The sequence below is a fragment of the Garra rufa genome, chromosome 20, assembly GCF_049309525.1.
Source record: "Garra rufa chromosome 20, GarRuf1.0, whole genome shotgun sequence".
NCBI classification, from domain to species: Eukaryota; Metazoa; Chordata; class Actinopteri; order Cypriniformes; family Cyprinidae; genus Garra; species Garra rufa.
Genome location: NC_133380.1, coordinates 21,376,223 through 21,389,273, shown reverse-complemented (window position 1 = coordinate 21,389,273; position 13,051 = coordinate 21,376,223). Strand labels below are relative to the sequence as shown.

At 37.2% G+C, this 13,051-nt stretch overlaps 1 protein-coding gene across 12 annotated transcripts in view; it reads left to right on the top strand.

The window, feature by feature from the left end:
- Positions 1-13,051, top strand: part of cadpsa (Ca2+-dependent activator protein for secretion a) — a 201,292-nt gene that overhangs the window by 50,832 nt on the left and 137,409 nt on the right. The window lies entirely within an intron of this gene.

The window sequence follows — 13,051 nt, the reverse complement described above, 5'->3', positions numbered from 1 at the left end:
GACTTGGCTTGAAAGAAAGAGTAATTATGTGTTATTTCAAATCACTTCGGTCTAGAAAGCATCTGCAAGGACTAGAAAAACACCTGTCAAGCTTCCTGTAGCAGGCTGTGGAAAACCGACAGTGCCTTTGCTGAGGAGGTGTGAGTTTGCAAATCATGCTTCAGTTAGAAGAGCTTTCATTAGACCAGCTGCAGAAATGTTCACAAGTCAAACAAAAGCCAGAGGGCCGCCCACATTGACATGACGTCCTTCAAGAAGTCACAGTAGGTCATTTCAAAATACATTACGAAATGATACAAATTGAGAGAGAGATTTCATCCTAGGCTCTATGGGTTGTGGTCTTTTCTTGTTCATGGAAAATAAAATGTGTGAGGCAATGTTTGAGTTTGTAGAAAAGCTATGTACAATGACAATAGCATGGATAGTGAATCATTGACTTGACTTTGCAGCAAGAAATGGTGTAGAAGGAATGAATGAAGAGAATAGTGGAGCACAGTTGTAACTGTAGATGGAAGAAGGGCAATGAGTGGGTTCCACAACAATAGAATAGACAGAAAGAGAGAAACAAATGAAGAAAAACAGTGGAGTGCTTAATAGTTACATTTGTAGAGTGTAATCATAAGCTTTACTCCAAAACCTAGTGAGTTGCCTATAAAGGCAGTATTTTAAGATTGTTTTTTTGTTTATAAAGAGGACATTGGACTTCACATAGTGTTTGTGTATAAATGTGTATTAGCAGTGTGTGAACACAACCACCCTACAATGATAAAAATCCATTCACTTCTTTTTTTTTAATCCCCAAGAAACCTAAACAGTCTCATTTATCAAGCCGTTTTGATTTTCGGAGCTGTATGATGTCATACTGCTCAGGCTCCGCCCACGACTGCTGACTGACTGTCCCGTATTTGCATATTTCTGCCCTCATCTAGTTGGACGCTGTCGACCATTTTCTCCACACTCGAGTAGCTGTAGCGACAATGTCTCGTAAGCAATGCAGGTTTTTTGTAGTTGGATGTAAAAGTGAACATTAGAGTGTTAATTTTCTCCCAACATCAATGCCACTGAAGACTCAGTGGATTAGTTTTGTTTTTGATGAAAACGCACCACCGAATAAACAAAATCGGAAAGAGGCGGAGTAAGCATTAGCTCATTATCATTTAAAGAGGCATGCACCGAAACGGGTTGCTGTGAACAGAGCTGTTTTTGACATAGTAAAAAAGGGTGTTGATTTACACCACCATTGAGGAATTTTAACCAAATTATGTTGCAGACATTTCATGAAGACCCTAAAGAATCATACCAACTCTTGGAAAATGGGCATTCGATAAATAAACTGTTCAAGTTTCTGTTTATCAAAAAAATCCTGAAAAAAAAGCATCACATTTCCACAAAAATCTAACGCAGCACAACGCAGTTTTCAACATTGATAATAATAAGAAATGTCTCTTGAACAGCTAATCAGCATATTATAATGATTACTGAAGGATCATTTGACACTAAAGACTGGTGTAATGGCTGCTGAAAATTCAGCTTTGCCATCACAGGAATAAATTACATCTTAAAATGAATTAAAATAGAAAACAATTATGTGAAAATTTACAGTATTATTGTTTTTAATTTCTTTTACAAATGCTGCCATTGTAAGCATACAAAACTACTTTTAAAAACATTAAGCAATCTTACAGAATCTTCCACCTCAAACTAATGGTAGTGTATAATTATTTCAATACCATAAACTGAAAGTTAAATCTAATTATATATGTACTGTTTACCCAGTGTACACTACCAGTCAAAAGTTTTTGAACTGTAAAATTATTTCTTTTTTATTCTCTTCTGCTCACCAAGCATGTACAATTTTGAAATATTTTACTATTTAAAATACCTTTTTTATTAGAATATATTTTAAAATGTAATTTATTCCTGTGATCAAAGCTAAATTTTCACTTATTTTTTTTACTTAATTCTTGATTGTCACATGGTCCTTCATATCATTCTAATATGCTGATCTGATGCTCAAGAAACATTTATTATTAGTAGTATTATTATCAATATTTAAAACAGTTGAGTACATTTTTTTTTCAGAATTGATTGAATAAATCTATTGATGAATATAAAGATCCAAAGATCATCATTATATATGAAATAAAAAGGTTTTGTAACATTACACTATACCATTCAAAAGCTTGAAGTCAGTAAGTTTTTTTGGGGGACAGAAATGATAGAAAGTAATACTTTTATTTAGCAAGGATGCTTTAAATTGATCAAAGGTGATGATAAAGACCATTAAACTTCAGAATGACCATGGCACTCTTGTGAATTAAAAAGCCTTTATTGTCAGATGGCTACATACAAAAAAACTTTACAGCGCCTGGACTCTGAGATGCACTCTCTGTTATTAGACTGTGTGATGATAAAGACATTTATAATGTTACAGTTTATTTTTATTTCAGACAAATGCTGTTCTTCTGAACTTTCTATTTATCAATGAAACCTAAAAAAAAGTCTACTCAGGTTTTTTTTAACATAATAATAATTAATGTTTTTGAGCAGCAAATCAGAATATTAGAATGATTAATAAAGAATCATGTGACTATTGCTGTATTTTGGATTATTATGAGCAGGAAAGACTTTTAAAACATTTTTTTTTAAACTTTTGACTGGTAGTGTATATACAGTGAGGTTAATAAGTATTTGATCACCCTGTGATTTTGCAAGTTCTCTTACTTAGAAATCATGGAGGGGTCTACAATTTTCAGCTGTGAGAGACAGAATCTAAAAATAAAAATCCGGAAATCACATTGTATGATTTTTTAACAATTTATTTGTGAATAACTGTGTCAAACAAGTATTTGATCATTTGCTTATCAGCCAGATTTCTGACCCTCAAAGACCTGTTATTTTGCTTTTAAATAGTCCAGCTACACACCTGTGCACCCCACAATCAGCCAAAGTCTAAGTAGCAACAAGGGCAAAACCAAAGAGCTGTCAAAAGACACAAGAGACAAAATTGTAGACCTTGACAACGCTGGAAAGAGCTACGGGGCAATTGCCAAGCAGCTTGGTGAAAAAAGAACAACTGTTGGAGCAATTGTCAGAAAATGGAAGAGGCTAATGATGACTGTCAATGTCCCTCGGACTGGGGCCCCACGGAAGATCTCTCCTCGTGGGGTATCAATGATGCTAAGAATGGTGAAGAATCAGCCCAGAACTACACGGGAGGAGCTGGTCAATGCCGTGAAGAGAGCTGGAACCATCGTTTCCAAGGCTACTATCAGTAATACACTAAGACTTCATGGTTTAAAATCTTGCATCGCACGTAAGGTTCCCCTGCTTAAGTCAGCCCATGTCCAGGCCCGTCTGAAGTTTGCCAGGGACCATCTGGATGATCCAGAGGAGTCATGGGAGAAAGTCCTGTGGTCAGATGAGACCAAATTAGAACTTATTGGTCTTAACTCCATTCGCCGTGTTTGGAGGAAGAAGAATGATGAGTGTCATCCTAATAATACCATACCTACAGTGAAGCATGGGGCTGGAAGCATCATGCTCTGGGGGTGTTTTTCTGCACAGGGGACAGGACGACTGCACTGTATTAAGAAGAGGATGAACGGATGAAATGTATTGTGACATATTGGGCAAAAACCTCCTTCCCTCAGTCAGAGCATTAAAGATGGGTCGTGGCTGGGTCTTCCAACATGACAATGACCCAAAGCACACAGCCAGGAAAACCAAGGAGTGGCTCCGTAAGAAGCATATCAAGGTTCTGGAGTGGCCTAGCCAGTCTCCAGACCTAAATCCAATAGAAAATCTTTGGAGGAAGCTGAAACTCAGCGAAAGCCCCAAAACCTGACAGATCTAGAGACTATATGTATGGAGGAGTGGTTCAAAATCCCTTCTGCAGTGTGTGCAAACCTGGTGAAGAACTACAGGAACCGTGTAACCTCTGTAATTGTTAACAAAGGCTTCTGTACCAAATATTAGAATTCTTTGACTCAAGTGATCAAATACTTATTTGACACAGTAATTCACAAATAAATTGTTAAAAAATCATACAATGTGATTTCCGGATTTTTATTTTTAGATTCTGTCTCTCACAGTGGAAATGTACCTATGCTGAAAATTGTAGACCCCTCCATGATTTCTAAGTAAGAGAACTTGCAAAATCACAGGGTGATCAAATACTTTTTGACCTCACTGTATGTAATACATAAGTCCATATATAAATAGATAAATAATTACATAAAACATGCGAGAACCTGCAATAAGACCCCAAATTAGTCTTTTTGGACCCCCCTGTGTTATATGGATTTCTGGAGCTGAATACACAGTTCAGCTGTATTTGAACTGGGATCGCACATTGGCATTGGAAACACTTTCATACAAAATTTCATAAAGGCTTTCTGCAGATTTTGGGCAATTGTGGGATTTGTGACCGGTGGGAAAACAAAAGCACCGGATCCGGAGGAGGTGTCAGTGTAGGAGTCTGCTATTCATTATCTTTCCAATGTCTGCGTTCACACTGGAGCCAAGCGGGCCCATTTGAGTGTGTGCCATTTTGATTATCTTTCTATTAGCCTCATGAATCCTGCTTACTGTGTGGGAATGGTAATATCCCAGTAACCATAGCAACGGCGGACACGCCGACCGGGTCTTACCTCAAATCAAACCCAACTGCACCCCAGTCCTGCGGTTACAAACACTGGCATATTTGTCTTTTAGCTTCGTCTCTCTGTCATTCTCCCTGCTAGTTCATGCAGGGTGCTTAAGTCTTTTATTTTTCACAGCAAGTCATTATTTCTGTTTTTTCCACTGGGACTTCCAAGCCCCTTCCTGCTTTTTAAATTAAATCTTGTTGATAGGCAGAGTCTGTGTTAAACAGCTGTGTGTGCGTGTGTCTATGTGTATAACAGCATTTAGTATCAGTGCATTGGCTGTCTCCTGGGTAGTAGGAGTTTAATCCAATCTATCGACTATTTCCTGAGGGCATTTCAAGATACCGTCTGTGGATGGCAAGTGACTGACAGGCAATTAAAACCGATAGAAAACCCTGGAACACAGATCAGTCAATCAGTGGAAATCAAGAACTTGTTAATTTTGGGCCCTCAACTCACTCTAATGGTACTTTAGCAACTCTAGTACAACTGTTGCTTATGAGGTTAATTATATATAATTATTAGGGGTGTTAATTTAACATGTTAATTTATAATTCAAATTAATTCATATTTTAATTAAGTTAATGTAATTCATTAAATAAAAAAATAAATGTAATATCTTTGGCTATTGTCTACTTGTTTTTTTAGCATCTTGCCTCCATGAGCTGAGAATTTTAAAGAGATAGTTCACCCAAAAAATAACATTTGTTGTGAATTTACCTCAGGCCATCCAAGACGTAGATGAATTTGTTTCTTCATCAGAACAGAACAGAAATTTTGCATTACATCACTTGCTCATCAATGGATCATCTACAGTGAATGGGTGCCGCCAAAATAAGAGTCCAAACAGCTGATATGATAAAAACAGCACAATAACCTACAATCCATCTATTTACATCTTGTGAAGTAAAAGAAGCTGCATGCTTATCACCAAAACAGTCCATAATCCATAATAACAATTCCTCCAGTGAAGAAGTTTATCCCCTGTTGTCCTCTCACATGTTTTTGCTTCTAAACTGTGCTTGGTTTGTACGTATTTCTCTCCTGATTCAGATGAGAACACTTGTTTAACTGGAGAAAGTAGTATTCTGGATAGTGGACACCGTATTTTTAGCTGGCAATGGTTTGAAGTTAAAAATGTCTTAAAAGGATAGTGTACCCAAAAATTCTGTAATTAATTACTCATCCTTATGCTGTTCCAAACCTGTAAGATCATTCATCTTAGGAACACAAATTAAGATATTTTTGATGAAATCCGAGATTCTTTCTAACCCTGCATAGACAGCAAAGCAACTGACACATTTAAGGCCTAGAAAAATAGTAAGGACATTGTTAAAATAGTCCATGTAATATCAAAACTGATTTCATGATTAAAACATACCTGTGGAAACTTTTTTCACAAGAGTGTTTTTTTTCCCCCCCGGAACAGATGAACATCAGTGTTGGGTGTAACGCGTTACAAAGTAACGCGTTACTGTAATAATATTACTTTTTTCAGTAACTAGTAGTGTAAGGCATTACTCGTCCGAAAATTGTAATATTATTACAGTTTTCCCGAGCTAGTTACTTGCGTTACATTTGCCAGTAGCACCTTCATCACACACAAGGCACACGACAACACAGAAGGGAAGGGGAGGGGGGCGTGAATGGGAACAGTGATTGGTCTGGGTTTGGCACGAGGTATCATTAAATTACCATCACCGATTGGTCGACACCCGGCAGCCAGCAGCAGAGCGGCACTTGCAAATAGAGACCTGCAAACCCGCGGGACCCAACGCAACAGAGTGCGGCGCGGGACAAAACTTGATGGACAAGTGCGTGTGCTGGTGCGGGCGGGTAGAGACTCGTGTGTGTGTGTGTGTGTGTGTGTGTGTGTGTGTGTGTGTGTGTGTGCGGGATGCGGGAAAATAAAATGATTCGCGGGACTCCCGCAATATAGAAATATCTAAACATAAAATATCTAAAAAAAAAAAAAAAAAAATTATTCATCTATTGCACAAAAGCAGCAAGAACAACATATATTATTAGTAAGAGCAAGAATAGGCAGTTTCGATTTAAAACTTGTTTGCAGCATGAGCATGTAGCCATCTGCTGATTTTTGGAACGCATCGCCAATCAATGGTGTTTAAGATAGAATTCACTCACTGCTCAAAAGTTTTGAACAGTGCTGAATATTGCGTGCTTACGAATCACAACACACGTAGACCTTTATGAAAGATTAATTGTGCATAATATCCATTGTGTTATAAGAGCTTTATGAGATCGCGTATGCACTGGATGCACGCAGTAGGTCATGCTTTTTTGTTTAGAATAACAGTTTTTTGTGTAAGAAAAAAAAAATGTAACTAGTAATATAACTAGTAATATAACTAGTTACTTTCTCCAGGGAGTAATAAAGTAAAGTAAGGCATTACTATTTTTGAGAGTAATATGTAATATGTAATATATTACTTTTTTGAGTAACTAACCCCAACACTGATGAACATACATACACTATATTGCAAAAGTATTCGCTCACCCATCCAAATAATCGGAATCAGGTGTTCCAATCACTTCCATGGCCACAGGTGTATAAAATCAAGCACCTAGGCATGCAGACTGTTTTTACAAACATTTGTGAAAGAATGGGTCACTCTCAGGAGCTCAGTGAATTCCAACGTGGAACTGTGATAGGATGCCACCCGTGCAACAAGTCCAGTCATGAAATTTCCTCGCTCCTAAATATTCCACAGTCAACTGTGAGCTGTATTATAAGAACGTGGAAGCGTTTGGTAATGACAGCAACTTAGCCACGAAGTGGTAGGCCACGTAAACTCAGCGGGGTCAGTGGATGCTGAGGTGCATAGTGCGAAGAGGTCGCCAACTTTCTGCAGAGTCAATCACTACAGACCTCCAAACTTCATGTGGCCTTTAGATTTGCTCAAGAACAGTGCGCAGAGAACTTCATGGAATGGGTTTCCATGGCCGAGCAGCTGCATCCAAGCCATACATCACCAAGTGAAATGCAAAGCGTTGGATGCAGTGGTGTAAAGCATGCCGCCACTGGACTCTAGTGCAGTGGAGACGCATTCTCTTGAGTGACAAATCACGCTTCTCCATCTGGCAGTCTGATGGACGAGTCTGGGTTTGGCAGTTGCCGGGAGAACGGTACTTGTCTGACTGCATTGTGCCAAGTGTAAAGTGTGGTGGAGGGGGCATTTTTTATGGTGTGGGGTTGTTTTTCAGAAGCTGAGCTTGGCCCCTTAGTTTCAGTGAAAGGAGCTCTGTATGCTTCAGCATACCAAGACATTTTGGACAATTCCATGCTCCCAACTTTGTGGGAACAGTTGGGAGATGGCCCCTTCCTCTTCCAACATGACTGTGCACCAGTGCACAAAGCAAGGTCCATAATGACATGGATGATGGAGTCTGGTGTGGTTGAAAATGACTGACCTGAGTCCTGACCTCAACCCGATAGAACACCTTTGGGATGAATTAGAGCGGAGACTGAGAGCCAGGCCTTCTCATCCAACATCAGTGCATGACCTCACAAATGCGCTTCTGGAAGAATGGTCAAAAATTCCCATAAACACACTCCTAAACCTTGCGGACAGCCTTCCCAGAAGAGTTGAAGCTTGTTATAGCTGCAAAGGGTGGACCGACGTCATATTGAACCCTATGGATTAGGAATGGGATGTCACTTAAGTTCATATGCGAGTCAAGGCAGGTCAGAGAATACTTTTGGCAATATAGTGTATGATACGTTTTATGTGGCGTTGGTTTTGTCACTGCAGTTTTGACTTTAAATGTCCGTTGAGTGGCACTATAACTCAAATGCTCTGACGTTTTAAAATAACGTACCATCTGCACTACACCTAAATCTACCCGATAGTATGAACAAAAGCACTTGTGATCTAAAAACGCAACCACAAGCATGCCATTTTAGCTTGTCTTTCGATCACTCATCTTTCAGCTCTTTCTTCTCGAGTCATGTTTTTCACAGGATTTCGAATCCAAAGTCCAATTCCGGACTGGCTGAGCTACCAAGCAAGCTTGTTACGTCCGGAAAGCAAAACATATGGAGGTGTAATCATAACTGTGTACGAAAACGAGTACAGCTTGCTGTTTTACAGCTTCTAGTGTTCATTTCTGTTGGAAACCGCAGTGATATGTACTTATTAGTACGTATTTTGCATCTTGCGAAAAAAGTTCCCACAGGTACATTTTCATTTTACGTCTTGTTATGTCTTTCAGCTCTTTCATCATGAGACATGCTTTTTACTGGATTTGTATCCAAGGATTCCGCATCCAAAGTCAAATTTCATGCTGGGTGAGCTACAGAGCTTGTTACATCCAGAAAGCAAAAAATATCATAACTGTGTATAAAAACGATTACAAGTTCTCGCTGTTTTACCGCCTCTATAGTGTTCATTTCTGTTGGAAACTGCAATGATATGTACTTATTGGTACATATTTCGTATCTTGCGAAGAAGTTCCAGGTACATTTTTGTCATGAGATTAAGTAGGTAACATCAGTCAGTTTTTGACTTGCGTTCACGACAGTACCACAACACATGTGTGCGTCTTCGTCCGTATTCTAGTTAGAAAGACGGTTTTGGGGTCAGTAGCAACACGCATGTGTCGTGATACACTTGTGAAAGCACGTTGAAGACAGTTAAACCACTGATCTCACATGGACTATTTTAACAATGTCCTTAATACCTTTCTAAGCCTTGAATGTGTCAGTTGCATTGCTGTCTATGCAGGATCAGAAAGCTCTTGGATTTCATCAAAAATATATTAGTTTGTGTTCTGAAGATGAACAAAGCTCTTACAGGTTTGGAATGCCATGAGGGTGAGTAATTAATGACAGAATTGTTATTTTTGGGTGAACTAACCATTTAATTAATGGACTGGACATGCTTATCTACATCTTGGATAGTAAACATTCAGCAAATGTTGTTTTTAATTCGCTTTGTTTTAAAATTCAATTCAAATTAGACTAGACAGGTGTCGTAACTTCAGAGAGCTTAACAGTAAACACAAAGCTGTATCCTGATGCTAGTCTCCTCACACGCACATGGCGTAGGATCAAATCCATTAATGATGTCCCCTGGTGAGGGCACAGTCATAGATGATGCATCCAACTCACAGAACACAGCAGGAACCTTCTTCAACTCCGTGTCAGTCGTGACCCGAGTGCCACACCGATGCCACACTGAGTGGGAGGTCTGACCCTGGGAATCTCATCAAAAGAGCCCACTGCTAGCCTTCAGTCTTTCACTCTTTCCTCTTCACTCCCTTCCTCACTCATTCTCATCATAATTTCAACGGTACATATTGATTAACAAATGCATTTTACCCTGCAATGATGACTATGATGATGAAACAAATTGGATTTCAGCCATTCGCCCAGGATATGCGTTTTGGTGTGGGCGTCCTGATGTAGGAAGCATGATTCTGGTGAATGAGATTTGTCTTCCTGGCTTTGATAATGAAAGCCCAATCTGATGTAATTGGCATGAATAGCAAATAAGAGGAGCCGCAAGGTGACTTGACCGGGATGTGCGCTCTCTGCTTGATTGCTGTTAGTGAACACAAACTAAATTCAAATCAACAGCGGTGCTAGCCACGCACACATGCACTTTAACAAATGGCATCCCTACTTGAATGCATTCATGGCAGAGACACTCTCTGAATAACCAAAAGTCAACACAGAAATTGCTAAACAACTACAAAGCTTTTTTCAAAGGCTTTTCTTTAGACGGCGCTTAAACGAGCAGACGTTGATAGTCTGGTGCAGCGAGGACAGCTGTTGCCACTCATTTACTCTCATCAAACCTCATTGTGCTATCTGAAATGCAGATAACACAATGAGCTTTGAAAGCTCTGAAAATAAATACCATGCACACGTTTGTGTCGTGCTTTGGCGAATCCCTTTGCATCCCATGCGCTTTGTGGTGCGCTTTTGATGTCCGCGGTGTGGCTATGTATTGCTGAGGGTCTGTGCGTCTAAAGCCGCTGCTTGTTTGACAGAAATCACCTCAGCACCCTTTGTGTGACCTGAGGTAGTTGTCATGGAGACTGTAAACACACAGGACTTTTAAACACTCTCTCTTGGCCATCCGCTGTTCTTCCTATGAATACATTACAGACTGTAACCTTATAATTACTTCTTTCTCTGTCTCTCCCCCACCCACTCTATTTCTCCATGTCAATCACCTGAGCTGTTGCTATTAAAAAGTGATATAGTAGTATTATTTCTATGTGACCCGTGCTGGCAAAATGAGTTGGAAAGTGAAAAATGTCAAATTTGAGATTTTCACTAAAAGTTATAGTAGATCTTAATATATAGGCTGTCTGTCTCATTAATGCTAATCTGACAATAAAAGAAAAGAGGGAATCTTGGTTGACCTACTTTTGTAGTTTTAATCATAAGTTTTTTTTTTTAAATGAATACACTAAAGTTATTGCTACATTTGATTAGTGATTATTAATAAAGTCATTATTATTATTATTATTATTAAGAATTTTTTTTCTTAAAATTGACTTTGCTGACTTTATTGACTTCAAACGGATGTAGCATCATTTTTTGGTTGATTCCAACAAATCATACATAATTTTTGGGGCTTTTTTGTGATCAACTTTTTATTCAGTTTTAACACAAAATGTACACTTTGCTTTGTTATATATGCACTCAAGTACATAAAACAAACATCATATTTAAAACTATATACAATTGCCAAAGCCTTGAAACAATTTTGAACAATTTTTTAATGGATATAGATAGATAGATAATATAACAGTTGAAAGAGCAACTGAAAGAACGATAGATAGATACTGTAGATAGATAGATAGATATAAAGAACGATAGATAGATAGTTTGATTATATAACAAGCAAAAGAACATTCGAAAGAACAGCTGATAGAATGATAGATAGAATGATAGATATAACAATCGAAAGAATGATAGAACGATAAATAGAATGATAGAACGATAGAGCGATAGATAGATAGATAGATAGATAGATAGATAATATAACAACTGAAAGAATGATTAAAAGAACAACTGAAAGAACGATAGATAGATCATTTAACAATTGAAAGAATGATTGAAAGAATAATTGAAAGAACAATAGAACAATAGATAGATACTGTAGATAGATAATTAGAACGATAGATAGATTTTATAACAAGCAAAAGAACAACTGAAAGAACAGTTGATAGAATGATAGCTAGAATGATAGATACTGTAGAGATAGAATGATAGATAAATAGATTGTTAGATCATATAACAAGCGAAAGAACAATTGAAAGAACAGCTGATAGAATGATAGATATATAGATTATATAATAAGTGAAATAATGATAGAACAATAAATAGATAGATAGATAGATAGATAATATAACAATTGAAAATGATTAAAAGAACAACTGAAAGAACGATAGATAGAACAATAGATAGATAGATAGATAGATAGATAGATAGATAGATAGATAGATAGATAGATAGATAGATAGATAGATAGATAGATAGATAGATAGATAGATAGATAATATAACAGTTGAAATAATGATTGAAAGAACAACTGAAAGAATGATAGAACAATAGATAGATACTGTAGATAGATAGATATAAAGAACGATAGACAGATAGTTTGATTATATAACAAGCAAAAGAACAATTGAAAGAACAGCTGATAGAATGATTGCTAGAATGATAGATAGATATAACAATTGAAAGAATGATAGAAAAATAGATAGAATGATAGAACGATAGAATGATAGAACAATAGATAGATAGATAGATAGATAGATAGATAGATAGATAGATAGATAGATAGATAGATAGATAGATAGATAGATAGATAGATAGATAGATAGATAGATAATATAACAATTGAAAACGATTAAAAGAACAACTAAAAGAAAGATAGAACGATAGATTATATAACTAAAAGAATGATTGAAAGAACAATAGATAGATAGATAGATGGATAGATGATATAACAGTTGAAAGAACAACTGAAAGAACGAAAGAACAAAAGATAGATACTGTAGGTAGATAGATATAAAGAATGATAGATAGATAGTTTGATTATATAACAAGCAAAAGAACAATTGAAAGAACAGCAGATAGAATGATAGATAGATATAACAATTGAAAGAATGATAGAACGATAGATAGATTCATGTTGTACAGCTGTGAAGTAGTTTTAGTTTTTCTAATTGCATTGTAGTTATATCAGATGTGAATTACATTATTATGAAGCCTTTTAATCTAGTAATGGCAGGTTATACTGTTTCTCAGCCAGATGTTATTGGTGGCTGCCAAACACTCTTGATCAACATGAATTAAAAAAAATGCAGTGTATCACTCTGGACTGTTGAATTATTAAAACTTCAATGCCCATCTGAGGTTT